This window comes from Megalobrama amblycephala, linkage group LG14, assembly GCF_018812025.1.
Source record: "Megalobrama amblycephala isolate DHTTF-2021 linkage group LG14, ASM1881202v1, whole genome shotgun sequence".
Classification (NCBI taxonomy): Eukaryota; Metazoa; Chordata; class Actinopteri; order Cypriniformes; family Xenocyprididae; genus Megalobrama; species Megalobrama amblycephala.
The window spans coordinates 25494911-25506009 of record NC_063057.1 but is presented as its reverse complement, the minus strand read 5'-3'; positions in this window follow the sequence as shown (position 1 = coordinate 25506009).

Sequence of the window (11099 nt, the reverse complement as noted above, 5' to 3'; positions counted from 1 at the left end):
TAGCGCTTGCGAAAATGGAAGTGAGGCTGTATCTCCGCAACGCTTTAGCGTATTCAGACCAAACTTGGTACATGTCTTCACAAGCTTGACCTGAGGCATCATGCAGTGTTTCGGCGCAGCGCCACCTACTGGTGTGGAGATATGAAAAATGGCTATTTTTGCTTATAACTTCTGATGGGTTTGGCCAAAAATCATAAATTTGGTCTCATTGGATTCGGGGCATCATGCCGAGTCGAATGATATCCAATTTTCCCACTTCGGCCATTTTGACCGTCGACCATTTTGAATTTTGTGCTAAAATGCTGTATTTTACGAGTGCATTAGCGTATCATTACGAAACTCGGTATGGGTCTTTGGCACCATGCCCTTACAATACTCAAAACGTTTTATCGCAGCACCACTTTGTGGTCAAAAGTTATAACAAAATTTACTAAAATGCTAATAACTTTTGACTATATTAACCGATTGCAATGGAACTGATCTCAGTATATTCCTTGGGTCATTCTGAGAACATAGATATCAAATTTGCCATAGTCAGCTGAACTTCCTGTCCGCCATATTGTTTTGCTTTAAAAACCTACTTTTTCGAACTCCTCCTAGACCGTTGCTCCAATTTTTACCAAAATCGAACCGTATCATCTTCAGACCATGCCAACAAAAAGTTATGGATTTCAAGTTGATACATCAATTTCGTATACCGGAGCAACGAATTTGAGGCATGATGCAAAACCCACTCTTGAAGCTGTATCTCTGCAACGCTTTATCATATTCAGACCAAACTTTGCAAGTGTCATTGTCACCTCACTCTGACCATAGCACATTAATTTGGTCACAGCGCCACCAATTGGTCGAAAGTGATGAACCAGTAAATCCTCATTTTTGATCATTTTTCAGCTCTTTTGCCTAAAATGATCTTAATAGGTCTTTAATTGCTCACAGTTGCAGTTGGTCTGATGCTCAGAGACATGTTGGCAGGCTTCTTGTGCCGTTTTTGTGCTTGGCCCCGTAATTGCTGCTTGCAGCTATATTTATTATTATTACCATCAGTTTTACTCCAAATTCACATCATACATAAAAGGTGTTTGAGCTTTTTACTTTGCTTCTCCAGATCTGTGGAATGCTGGTACACATTAGGCTGTCTGATGTTGATCGTTTTAAAAACTCACTAAAATTAGATTTGTTTTAACACAACTTTAAAAAATTAGTCCCGTGTAATCATGGAACTTGTCATGATGCATAATCTATTGCTACATTGTTAGCCGACACAAGATTCGTAACGCTCCAAAGCTTCCTGAAGCAGTGTTTTGAAATCGACCATCACTATATAAGTCATTATTTAGTTTTTTTGGCACTCCAAAAATATTCTCATCACTTTATAATATTAATATTGAACCACTGTACTCACATGAACTGATTTAAATATGTTTTTAGTACATTAATGGATCTTGAGAGAGGAAATGTCATTGCTGGCTATGCAGGCCTCACTGAGCCATCGGATTTCATCAAAAATATCTTAATTTGTGTTGGAGAGTAATAAATGACATTATTTTCATTTTTGAGTGAACTAACCCTTTAACTTTATTAATATCATAAATATGTTTATTTGCACAAGTGCCATATACTGTCAGGGAGTGAATTTGCACATTTTTACTCACATCGCCAGTGAAAATCACTTGGGTATGAACACAAACGTCTTGAAAATATTCATCCTGGTGTGTAAAGGCCTTTACTTCCAATTTTTCCCCTAGCCAAACAAACTAAAACATCTAAAAGGACATAACACCACCCCATTACTTATTTATGGTGTGTATTGTGTCTCTTTGAGGTAAAAGAACATGAAACATGTTTGGGAATATTTGTAAGTGCTTTTAGCAAATAGTAAAAGTTAATAGTGTTACAGAACCCTTGTTTCCCTGGACTTCATATCCCATGATCCTCCTGTTTCAACACCTGCACTCACTTCCCTCGTCAGCTCCTCATCTTCACTCATCACCTGCACCTGGACTTGATCATCTGCACTCCCTTTATAATGCACTCACTCCCTGCACTCCTTGTCCGTTCTCTGTTTATGTTAAGTGTATGTTTGGTGCCTCCTGCCTTGTTTATTAAAGAAGTGTATAATTGTGGAAATCCGTATCTGCCTCGTCTCTCTACACCAGCATCCGTAACAGAAGAACGGACCAATACCGACCGGATTTTCCACAAGAAAAAAAGATGGAGATCTTCCCCAGCTCACTGGCTCCAACTTACCCCATGCCTCTCTCTTCCCTGTCAGCTGGCGAGCGGCTCATCGGGCTCCTGCAGGTAGGTCGTTCGCTGGAGAGGTATGTGGAGGAGTTCGTTGAGCTCGCTTGTTTGTCCGACTGGCCTGAAGCACGTTTGATCTCCCTGTTTCTGGATGGACTAGATGATGACACCATCCGTTTTGGTGAACCCGATTATCGTTTCTCCTTAAGCGAAACCATAAATTCCATTTTGTGGTTAAATGATTCCAAATTTGTCGTTGATTGGGTTCAGGATGGGTGTCTGTCTCTAGTCCATCCAGAAACATGGTTGGCCGGGCCAGTCGGTCAGCCACCGTCTTCCTCCGCATACCCCTCCAGCAAACTCCCTGCCTGCCCCACACGGAACCCACACTCCTCAACTGGGTCCCGAAAGCGGAGGAGGAGGAAACAAGCCGCTCCAGTGTCCCCAGAGCCCGCTCCAGTGTCTCCAGAGCCCGCTCCAGTGTCTCCAGAGCCCGCTCCAGTGTCTCCAGAGCCCGCTCCAGTCTCTCCAGAGCCCGCTCCAGTCTCTCCAGAGCCCGCTCCAGTCTCTCCAGAGCCCGCTCCAGTCCCCACAGAGCCAGCTCCAGTGCCTGTGGGGATTTTAATTGTATTTGAGGGGATGAACGAGCCCTCTGCTCCAGCCGCCGCCTACGAGCCCTCTGCTCCAGCCGCCGCCTACGAGCCCTCTGCTCCAGCCGCCGCCTACGAGCCCTCTGCTCCAGCCGCCGCCTACGAGCCCTCTGCTCCAGCCGCCGCCTACGAGCCCTCTGCTCCAGCCGCCGCCTACGAGCCCTCTGCTCCAGCCGCCGCCTACGAGCCCTCTGCTCCAGCCGCCGCCTACGAGCCCTCTGCTCCAGCCGCCGCCTACGAGCCCTCTGCTCCAGCCGCCGCCTACGAGCCCTCTGCTCCAGCCGCCGCCTACGAGCCCTCTGCTCCAGCCGCCGCCTACGAGCCCTCTGCTCCAGCCGCCGCCTACGAGCCCTCTGCTCCAGCCGCCGCCTACGAGCCCTCTGCTCCAGCCGCCGCCTACGAGCCCTCTGCTCCAGCCGCCGCCTACGAGCCCTCTGCTCCAGCCGCCGCCTACGAGCCCTCTGCTCCAGCCGCCGCCACCGAGCCAGCCGCTCCAGCCGCCGCCGAGCCTACTGCTCCTATTATGAACGTTGCTAAGACTGTTTTCCCTCCCTGCCTCCCTCTCCCACCTCCTTCCACTATTGTCCACACTGCACCTTCTCCTCAAGCCACCTCACCCAGGACTCCACCTCGGCCCGTTGGTCCATCTGCTCCCCCTTGGCTCCAACCTCCCTCATCTCCACCGTGGCCCATCAGTCCACCAGTTCCGCCAGGCTCCATCCTTCCCCCGGTTCCGCACCGGTCGCTCGTCGGCCTGCCCTCACATCTGGACTGCACTCCTCAGTTTTCACCTCGTCCCTTCGTCCCTCACGCTCCGTTGGCTTCCTCACTCCCTCCTGCGTCCCTTTGGTCGGCTGTCGCTCTGGCTTCTCTGCGGCCTTCTGGAGCCCCGCCTGCGCCTCGGTCGGCCGAGCCTGCGGCATCGCCCTGTCCCGCCGGATCCTCACCGCCACCTGAGCTGATGAGGTCTCCAGGGCGCCCGCCCCCCTCCCGGTTGTTACATCTACGGCGCGAGGACGCGCCTACCGGGAGGGGGAGGTACTGTTACAGAACCCTTGTTTCCCTGGACTTCATATCCCATGATCCTCCTGTTTCAACACCTGCACTCACTTCCCTCGTCAGCTCCTCATCTTCACTCATCACCTGCACCTGGACTTGATCATCTGCACTCCCTTTATAATGCACTCACTCCCTGCACTCCTTGTCCGTTCTCTGTTTATGTTAAGTGCATGTTTGGTGCCTCCTGCCTTGTTTATTAAAGAAGTGTATAATTGTGGAAATCCGTATCTGCCTCGTCTCTCTACACCAGCATCCGTAACAAATATTAAAAAAAATAGTAAAAGTAATTATTTTTTTCTGTGTTTTCTGACATCTAGTGGAATCAAATGGAACTTAAAATAGGTAGCTGTGTCACACAAGGTTATACACTTTCAAAGACAGGATTTAAAGAAAAAAATACACAAGCACCTATTTTTGTGTGTTTATTTTGATATTTTGAACACATATAATATTTTTTATTACACTTTATTTTGTTTTTTTAAGGTTTAATTTTGAAATGACACCAATATTTTTATTATGTGGGTAAAGGGAGCCATCAATCCAATTTCAGGTGGAATTCCAAAATAACCCAAACAGTTTAAGGGGTTTAGTAAGGTCTTATTTTCCTCTTCTGCAACTCCTCCTCAAGGATCTCTTGCCTTGTCACTGATTGGTTGTGTCTTTTTGGGTTTAGGTTTCATTTTGGGAACTACATATGTGACCTGTGAACATATTGTTAATATACTGTAAACGCAAACTATTATACATTTTATAATCTTTGCAACTTATTTACCTCTTCAGAAACATCATCTGGTAGACCTACTTCACAAGAATCAGTAGAAGTTTTTGATACTTTTGGTGTTGGAATTTCTTGTGGGACATGGTAAAAGTGGGATTTTCTTCCGGCCTTGGGCTCTCTTCTACAAATGCCACATTTTGGGATGGCTTCTTGGGTCAAATGAGGATATCAAGAGGGAAATTGTTCCTCAAAATATACTCCCTTCAGAGATGTGTACATTACTCATATGAACTCTGCTGGTCTGAGGTGCCTTCGTTTCAAAATGATGCAAGTTATCACTATACCAAACCATTTTCAACGTGACAATTTGTGTCCCTCATTAGGCAGCTTTTAACTGAGGTGTTATTTGAATATACGATTAGAATCTGATCTAAAATTATTGATGTCCACATTGTGTATTGCAACTGTTTAAATCCGATTTGTGTGTTCATGCCCTCTTTTGTTTTTTGAGGACATCTGCATTGGTTTCTATGGCAATGACACTGAGTTAGTAAGCATACGCTGAAAACAACAACAACAACTGCAGCATGGAGGGATTTGCAATACAGATGTCTTTTTTACAACATGATATTGTGTAGCCACCACACGCTGGACTATTCAATTCAATTCAATTCACATTTATTTGTATAGCGCTTTTCATGATACGTATCATTTCAAAGCAGCTTTACAGAGAATGCATGTCAACGTTACAATTTAAAGAATGCAGTTAGCAAATAATGTAATAATTTAGGCAATTAATTTACAATCACTGTTGGCAGTTTAACTGAACGTAGAAGCAATGAGCTCCTGGAAAAATGAATTACATTAACAATAATTAGGATATAGAAATTTGGCAATGTGCATGTTGATCCAGATGATTGCGTCTTCTGAAGTCCTCGCAGGAGTTGGCGCCGTCTCTTCATAGGTGTTGGTCATCTGAGGTCTTCTTAAGAGGCTGGATCCAAACTGAAGCTGAAGTCCTCTCTAGTCACCTCGGGACGGGTGTCCGGAGCTAAAACAGAAAAGCAAATGGAGAATAATTAGCGTAGCTGCTGTTCATAACATTAAGCAAAGATAGTCATGTGCAATTGATCTGATATGAGATGCATTATGTGAATGCTTGGCTAAAGAGGACTACCGTGTTATGATGAAGCAACAGCAGAAATGTAGGAGGCTGGTATGTGTGGCTTTATTCTGTACTTTCGTCTCCACTGGTTTGAAAACATGTCTCTGTTATATTGTCATTTTCTGCTCCTCCAGCACTTTGAAACAACACAACCTTATTTCTGCAGTGACTTTCAGCATGTTTCCTATAACATCATCAGACATTGATTTTTAACATGGCATGAGAAAGTCATATAAACCACATTAAATCCGATCAGGGCAGTGAGACTGAAACGGATTTGCAGAAATGCATTTCAAACCACACATGCATGTAGTTTAAAACAGAAAAATCATCATTTCATGTGATTTTTGGCTATTCAGACTTGCTAAACCTGATTGGATTTCAAACGGATATGCACAAAATCGGATTTGGACTGACAGTCTAAATGTAGCCTATGTTCATTTCAATTCACAATTCATTCAATTCATTTTTCACAATACATATCGTTTCAAAGCAGCTTCACAGAAAATGCACGTCAACATTATAATTTAGAGTGATCTGTTATCAGAGGAGATTGTCCAAATTATGTAAATTCAGAAATGTATATGTATAAATCACGCAGTTAGTTAAGTCTACTAAAGCTCTCCCTCCTTTAGTGGACAAGATATCCTAGATACAACCAGAATGAAACCCCAAAACACTTTTTTTGAGATGTAAACAGATATGTATAGGCTGCACATCATTGAAAACACTAAAGGTACTCATTAATGTTATTCATAAGTGAAAAATAGTTATTTTCGCATTTTTCAGAGCGATTTCTGTCTTCCGGTTTGACGGAGTAACGTCACAAAATCTGACGTCATCGTGTACTTTCAGCCCAAGTATGGGCATGGTTGAACATGCTGACGTAGAGCGTTTCGAGCGATTCTCGACATATATATTCATGACATAAAGCTCATTTAATCCAATCACTGCGCTGTAGTATGCATAAGATTATAATTGCGGTATTATGCATGAGGCAGTATCACTTCTCTCGCCTCGGTCTGTTGTCATTCAGAGACATATCGTTGGTGTTCGTTTCCTCAGTGCTACAACTCAATGTGTTTTCCTGAGACGTGACCAGAGCAGAGGTTTGTGCGCATGTGGATTGTTTTGCTGTGATCTACCAGCACAAACGGAAAATATGTTCGCGTGAGATCGCATTACAGCGGAAAATTCAAATGTCACAAAAGTGCGGCTCATTCACCTCTGCCACAGCACGTGTGTTTTTTTATTTTGCTCACGATGCGGTCAGAACTGGAGTTTGAATACGAACACATACGATTGTTATGATATACATGCGGAGCGCGCATATGATTAGTTTCAGCGCGGAGCTTCGTGTTGTGTTTAATAACATGTAACGGTGGCTGCCCCGATTAAATTTTAAGTTAATTTCACCAAATTGTCAAAAAAACAAAAAAAACCAAAAAAACCCCACAATTTTAGTTTCCCAGTAACAGCTCAAACCACCGCTACACAAAATGAATGCATTCAATATCTGCAGTAATCACCCAAATATGAGTAAAAATAAAAAACTTAAAAGCCTTCATTCTGTGACTGTAATTTAAGTCGAGAATGTTATTTAAGTAAACATAATAATAGCAAAACAGTAACACAATTCACTTTTCAACAGCAGTTATATATATTTTTTTTTAGTGAAGAACAACACAACCAAAATACCAAAAACAGCAAAACTAAATGAAAACACTGACATGGAACAGTACCAGAGAAATTGCTGTTTAAGCTCTAAATTTCATTTGATTTCACAACTCAGTGTCTTTGATTCACAATTCACAATTGTCTGTTTTGTTTTTATAACCAGTTAAATAGAAATGATTAAATTTCAACCAAACAAAGAAAATATAGAAAAGGAAAAAAAAAACAAACAAGCAAGCTTTTATCTCGCTCGGTGTATGCATGTAGTGAGTGCGTGTGTGTGTGTGTCTGTGTGTGTGTGTGTTGCATTGCAGGCTGCGTAGCGGCCCCACTACTGGACATAGAGCCGTGGGAAAGGTTTGGAGATTTGGCGTGGGGGTAAAAGATGAAGTCAATGTGAAAACCTGTAGCAGGCGAGTCAGACTCAAATCACGTTGCACCCGGCAGATGAATCATGCGGAGATCAATCATTCCGTTGTCACTCTGCGATTGCGCCCAGTTGCCGAAGAACAGGTTTGGAGATTTGGCGGGAGGTTAGAAGATGAAGGACAGCAACATAGTGTCGGCCCAGATCCGGCACACATCTGGTCCACGTGTAATCCACATGTAACAGATGTGGGCCGGATCTGGGCCACACTTTGTTGCTGTCTGCGAATACCAGTGGCAGGCAAGTCAAACTGGAGGTAACGTCTAGGTTACTAGTGTAACCCCCGTTCCCAGAAGGAGGGAACGGAGACGTTACGTTGATACTGACGTAATGGGGTCTCGCCAGGGAGCCCAATCACCTCCAAGGATACAAAACAAGCCAATGGGAATTGGCCTGTGAGATTTACATGCCGGGCCCCTCCCCCGACATCCGGGTATAAATAGGGCCGGCATACTCACCTTCATTCATATTTTTGCTGAGGAGCCGAGATGGGTATCCGGCCGCTCAGCGGTGACTCAAAGCTATGGCAGGGGAACGTAACGTCTCCGTTCCCTCCTTCTGGGAACGGGGGTTACACTAGTAACCTAGACGTTCCCATTCAGTCAGTCACGTTCGACGTTACGTCGACACTGACGTAATGGGGTCCCGTGGAAGGCACCATAGCAACTGAACCACGTTACGAGTGTTAGGGAGGCAGATGCTGGCAGGCTGAGGCGTGCCAATGCAAGTGCGGCCCATACTCGCAACCCTCCAGCGCCCAGAGTAAGCCCAGGAATGTCTTCCATACCGGTGGGATGGAGAGGACAGGGCTGTTCCTACCCACAGGAAAGAGTGCTTCGGAACTCAATCCCACGTTTTTCAGCAACGACAAAAACGCCAGGAAAGCGTTCCCCGAGGAGGGGAAAGCTACGGAGACCACACCCTGCCCGAAGGGAGGTAATGTGTGGAAAACACATATGGACTGGTCTGAGAACAGTAACGCATATGGAAGATCTCTGATGTAGGTCCTACCTTCCGGGAGGAACGACTAGCAATCAGAGATAGGGCAAAACGAAGCCACCCAGGGAAAGACACGGGTTTACCAACAGGGAAACCTTACCGTGGACAAACACATATGGGATTACCCGAGGGGAATCACAGCATATGGGCATCTAGCCCAGTACAAGGGCAGACCAACTGGGCATACACACGAGTACTGGACCTAGCGCCGGACGCCTCCGCCGCGTCTGGCTTCCGCCGTGCGTAGCTCTTGCAGCAACCCTGGCTCAGCACTACCCTCGTGCAGCTCTTTCAGAGCTTTCGCCTGATGGACCTGCAAGATGGCCATGGCGTGCAGGGCCGAAGCCGCCTGTCCAGTGGCGGAGTAAGCCTTGGCCGCGAGAGCGGCCGTGGTCTTACCCGCCTTGGACGGGAGACGCGGACGGTTCCGCCAGGTGGCCGCGGACTGCAGGCACAAGTGCACCGCAATCGCACGTTCCACCTGCGGGATGTCCACGTACCCCTTGGCGGCTCCCCCATCGAGGGTAGTGAGAGTGGAGGAGGCAGAGGACCGTAGTCTGGCAGTGTGAGGTGCCAACCAGGTCTTCTGGAGCTCCTCATGCACCTCCGGGAAGAACGGCACTGGGGCGGGACGCAGCTGAGCACCGCGCCCCGACCCCAGAAACCAGTCATCCAACCGCGAGCGCTCGGGACACGGTGGAGGGTTCCACTCGAGACCGATGCCCGCGGCGGCCCGGGCAAGCATGGCTGTTAGCTCAGAGTCCGCCTCCGACTGAGCAACCATCCCAGAGGGCGGAAGCTCGGAGTCGTCGTCGCTCTCTGAACCGTTCAGCCCACTCCCCGATGCAGCGATCCTCCGGAGCACCGAAAGTGACGTGGGGCACCCCCGAGGAGGGCCCTGCGACAGCAGGCGGCAGCTCGACGGCACATGGTGTTGTGGAGGAGTGGGAGGTTCGTGTGGACGGACCCGACGAAGTGACTCCCACTGTGATCCTCAGATCTCCCAGAGCACTAACCGGACCGGTGGCCGCTACAGCCGCCGGCGCTGGGGTAGTGACAGAGGGGACTCTCACTTCTGTGTTAAAGAAGGAGAGTCGCGATCTCAACACCAACATGGACCTCGCAATGAGGGCATGTACCATCCACGAGCGCTGACTCAGCGTGCGGTCTACCCAGACACGTGAGACAGTGGTCGTGGCCATCAGAGGAGGTCAGGAAACGACCGCATGAAACACACGGACGAAAAGACATCTTGAAAAAGACGCTGATCGCCCGTGCTTGCTCTTTCAGAAAACCTCACCAGCCAAAGCACCCAGGGATGGGCGTAGCACCGTCCTGTGGGCAGCGCGCCGTCACACCCACCGCTGAGCGTGCCTTTCCCACCAGCTGAAGAGACTCGAGCAGCCACTGGAACAAACAGACAATAGCAATTAAAATTGCTGTTTTTCAGGATGATCCTGTAGCAATTATAATTGCTGTTTGCTCTTCCAGAGAAATTCACTCTCTTTTTAAGAGGTGAAAGATGACCGAACTGATCGGCTCCGAAGCAAAAGTATGAATGAAGGTGAGTATGCCGGCCCTATTTATACCCGGATGTCGGGGGAGGGGCCCGGCATGTAAATCTCACAGGCCAATTCCCATTGGCTTGTTTTGTATCCTTGGTAGGTGATTGGGCTCCCTGGCGAGACCCCATTACGTCAGTATCGACGTAACATCGAACGTGACTGACTGAATGGGAACTGGAGGTATTGTTGCACCAGGCAGGCGAACAGTGCAGAGCTCAATTCCCCTCTCACTTTAGGATCGCACCCGGTCAGCGCGCAGAAATCCCAGCAACTACTAACAGCGACAGGCCTTCAGGTAGCATGTGTCCCACTTCCATAACCTTCACTTTTCGTTTCCTTTTTTTTCCAGAGGGGCTCTTTTATACCATTTCCTCTTTACTTCCTGATTGTTAATTTCCGCCCAATTGGAAAGGTAATTCGTACGCATTTTTTTCTCTTTTTTTTTTCACAACGCTACAAACACTAGCCACTTGACACATAGCTCATACAGAATAAACCAGGGATGGGCAACTCCGGTCCTGGAGGGCCAGTGTCCTGCAGAGTTTATCTCCATCCCTGATAAAAACTCACTTGCCTATAACTTTCTACTAATCCT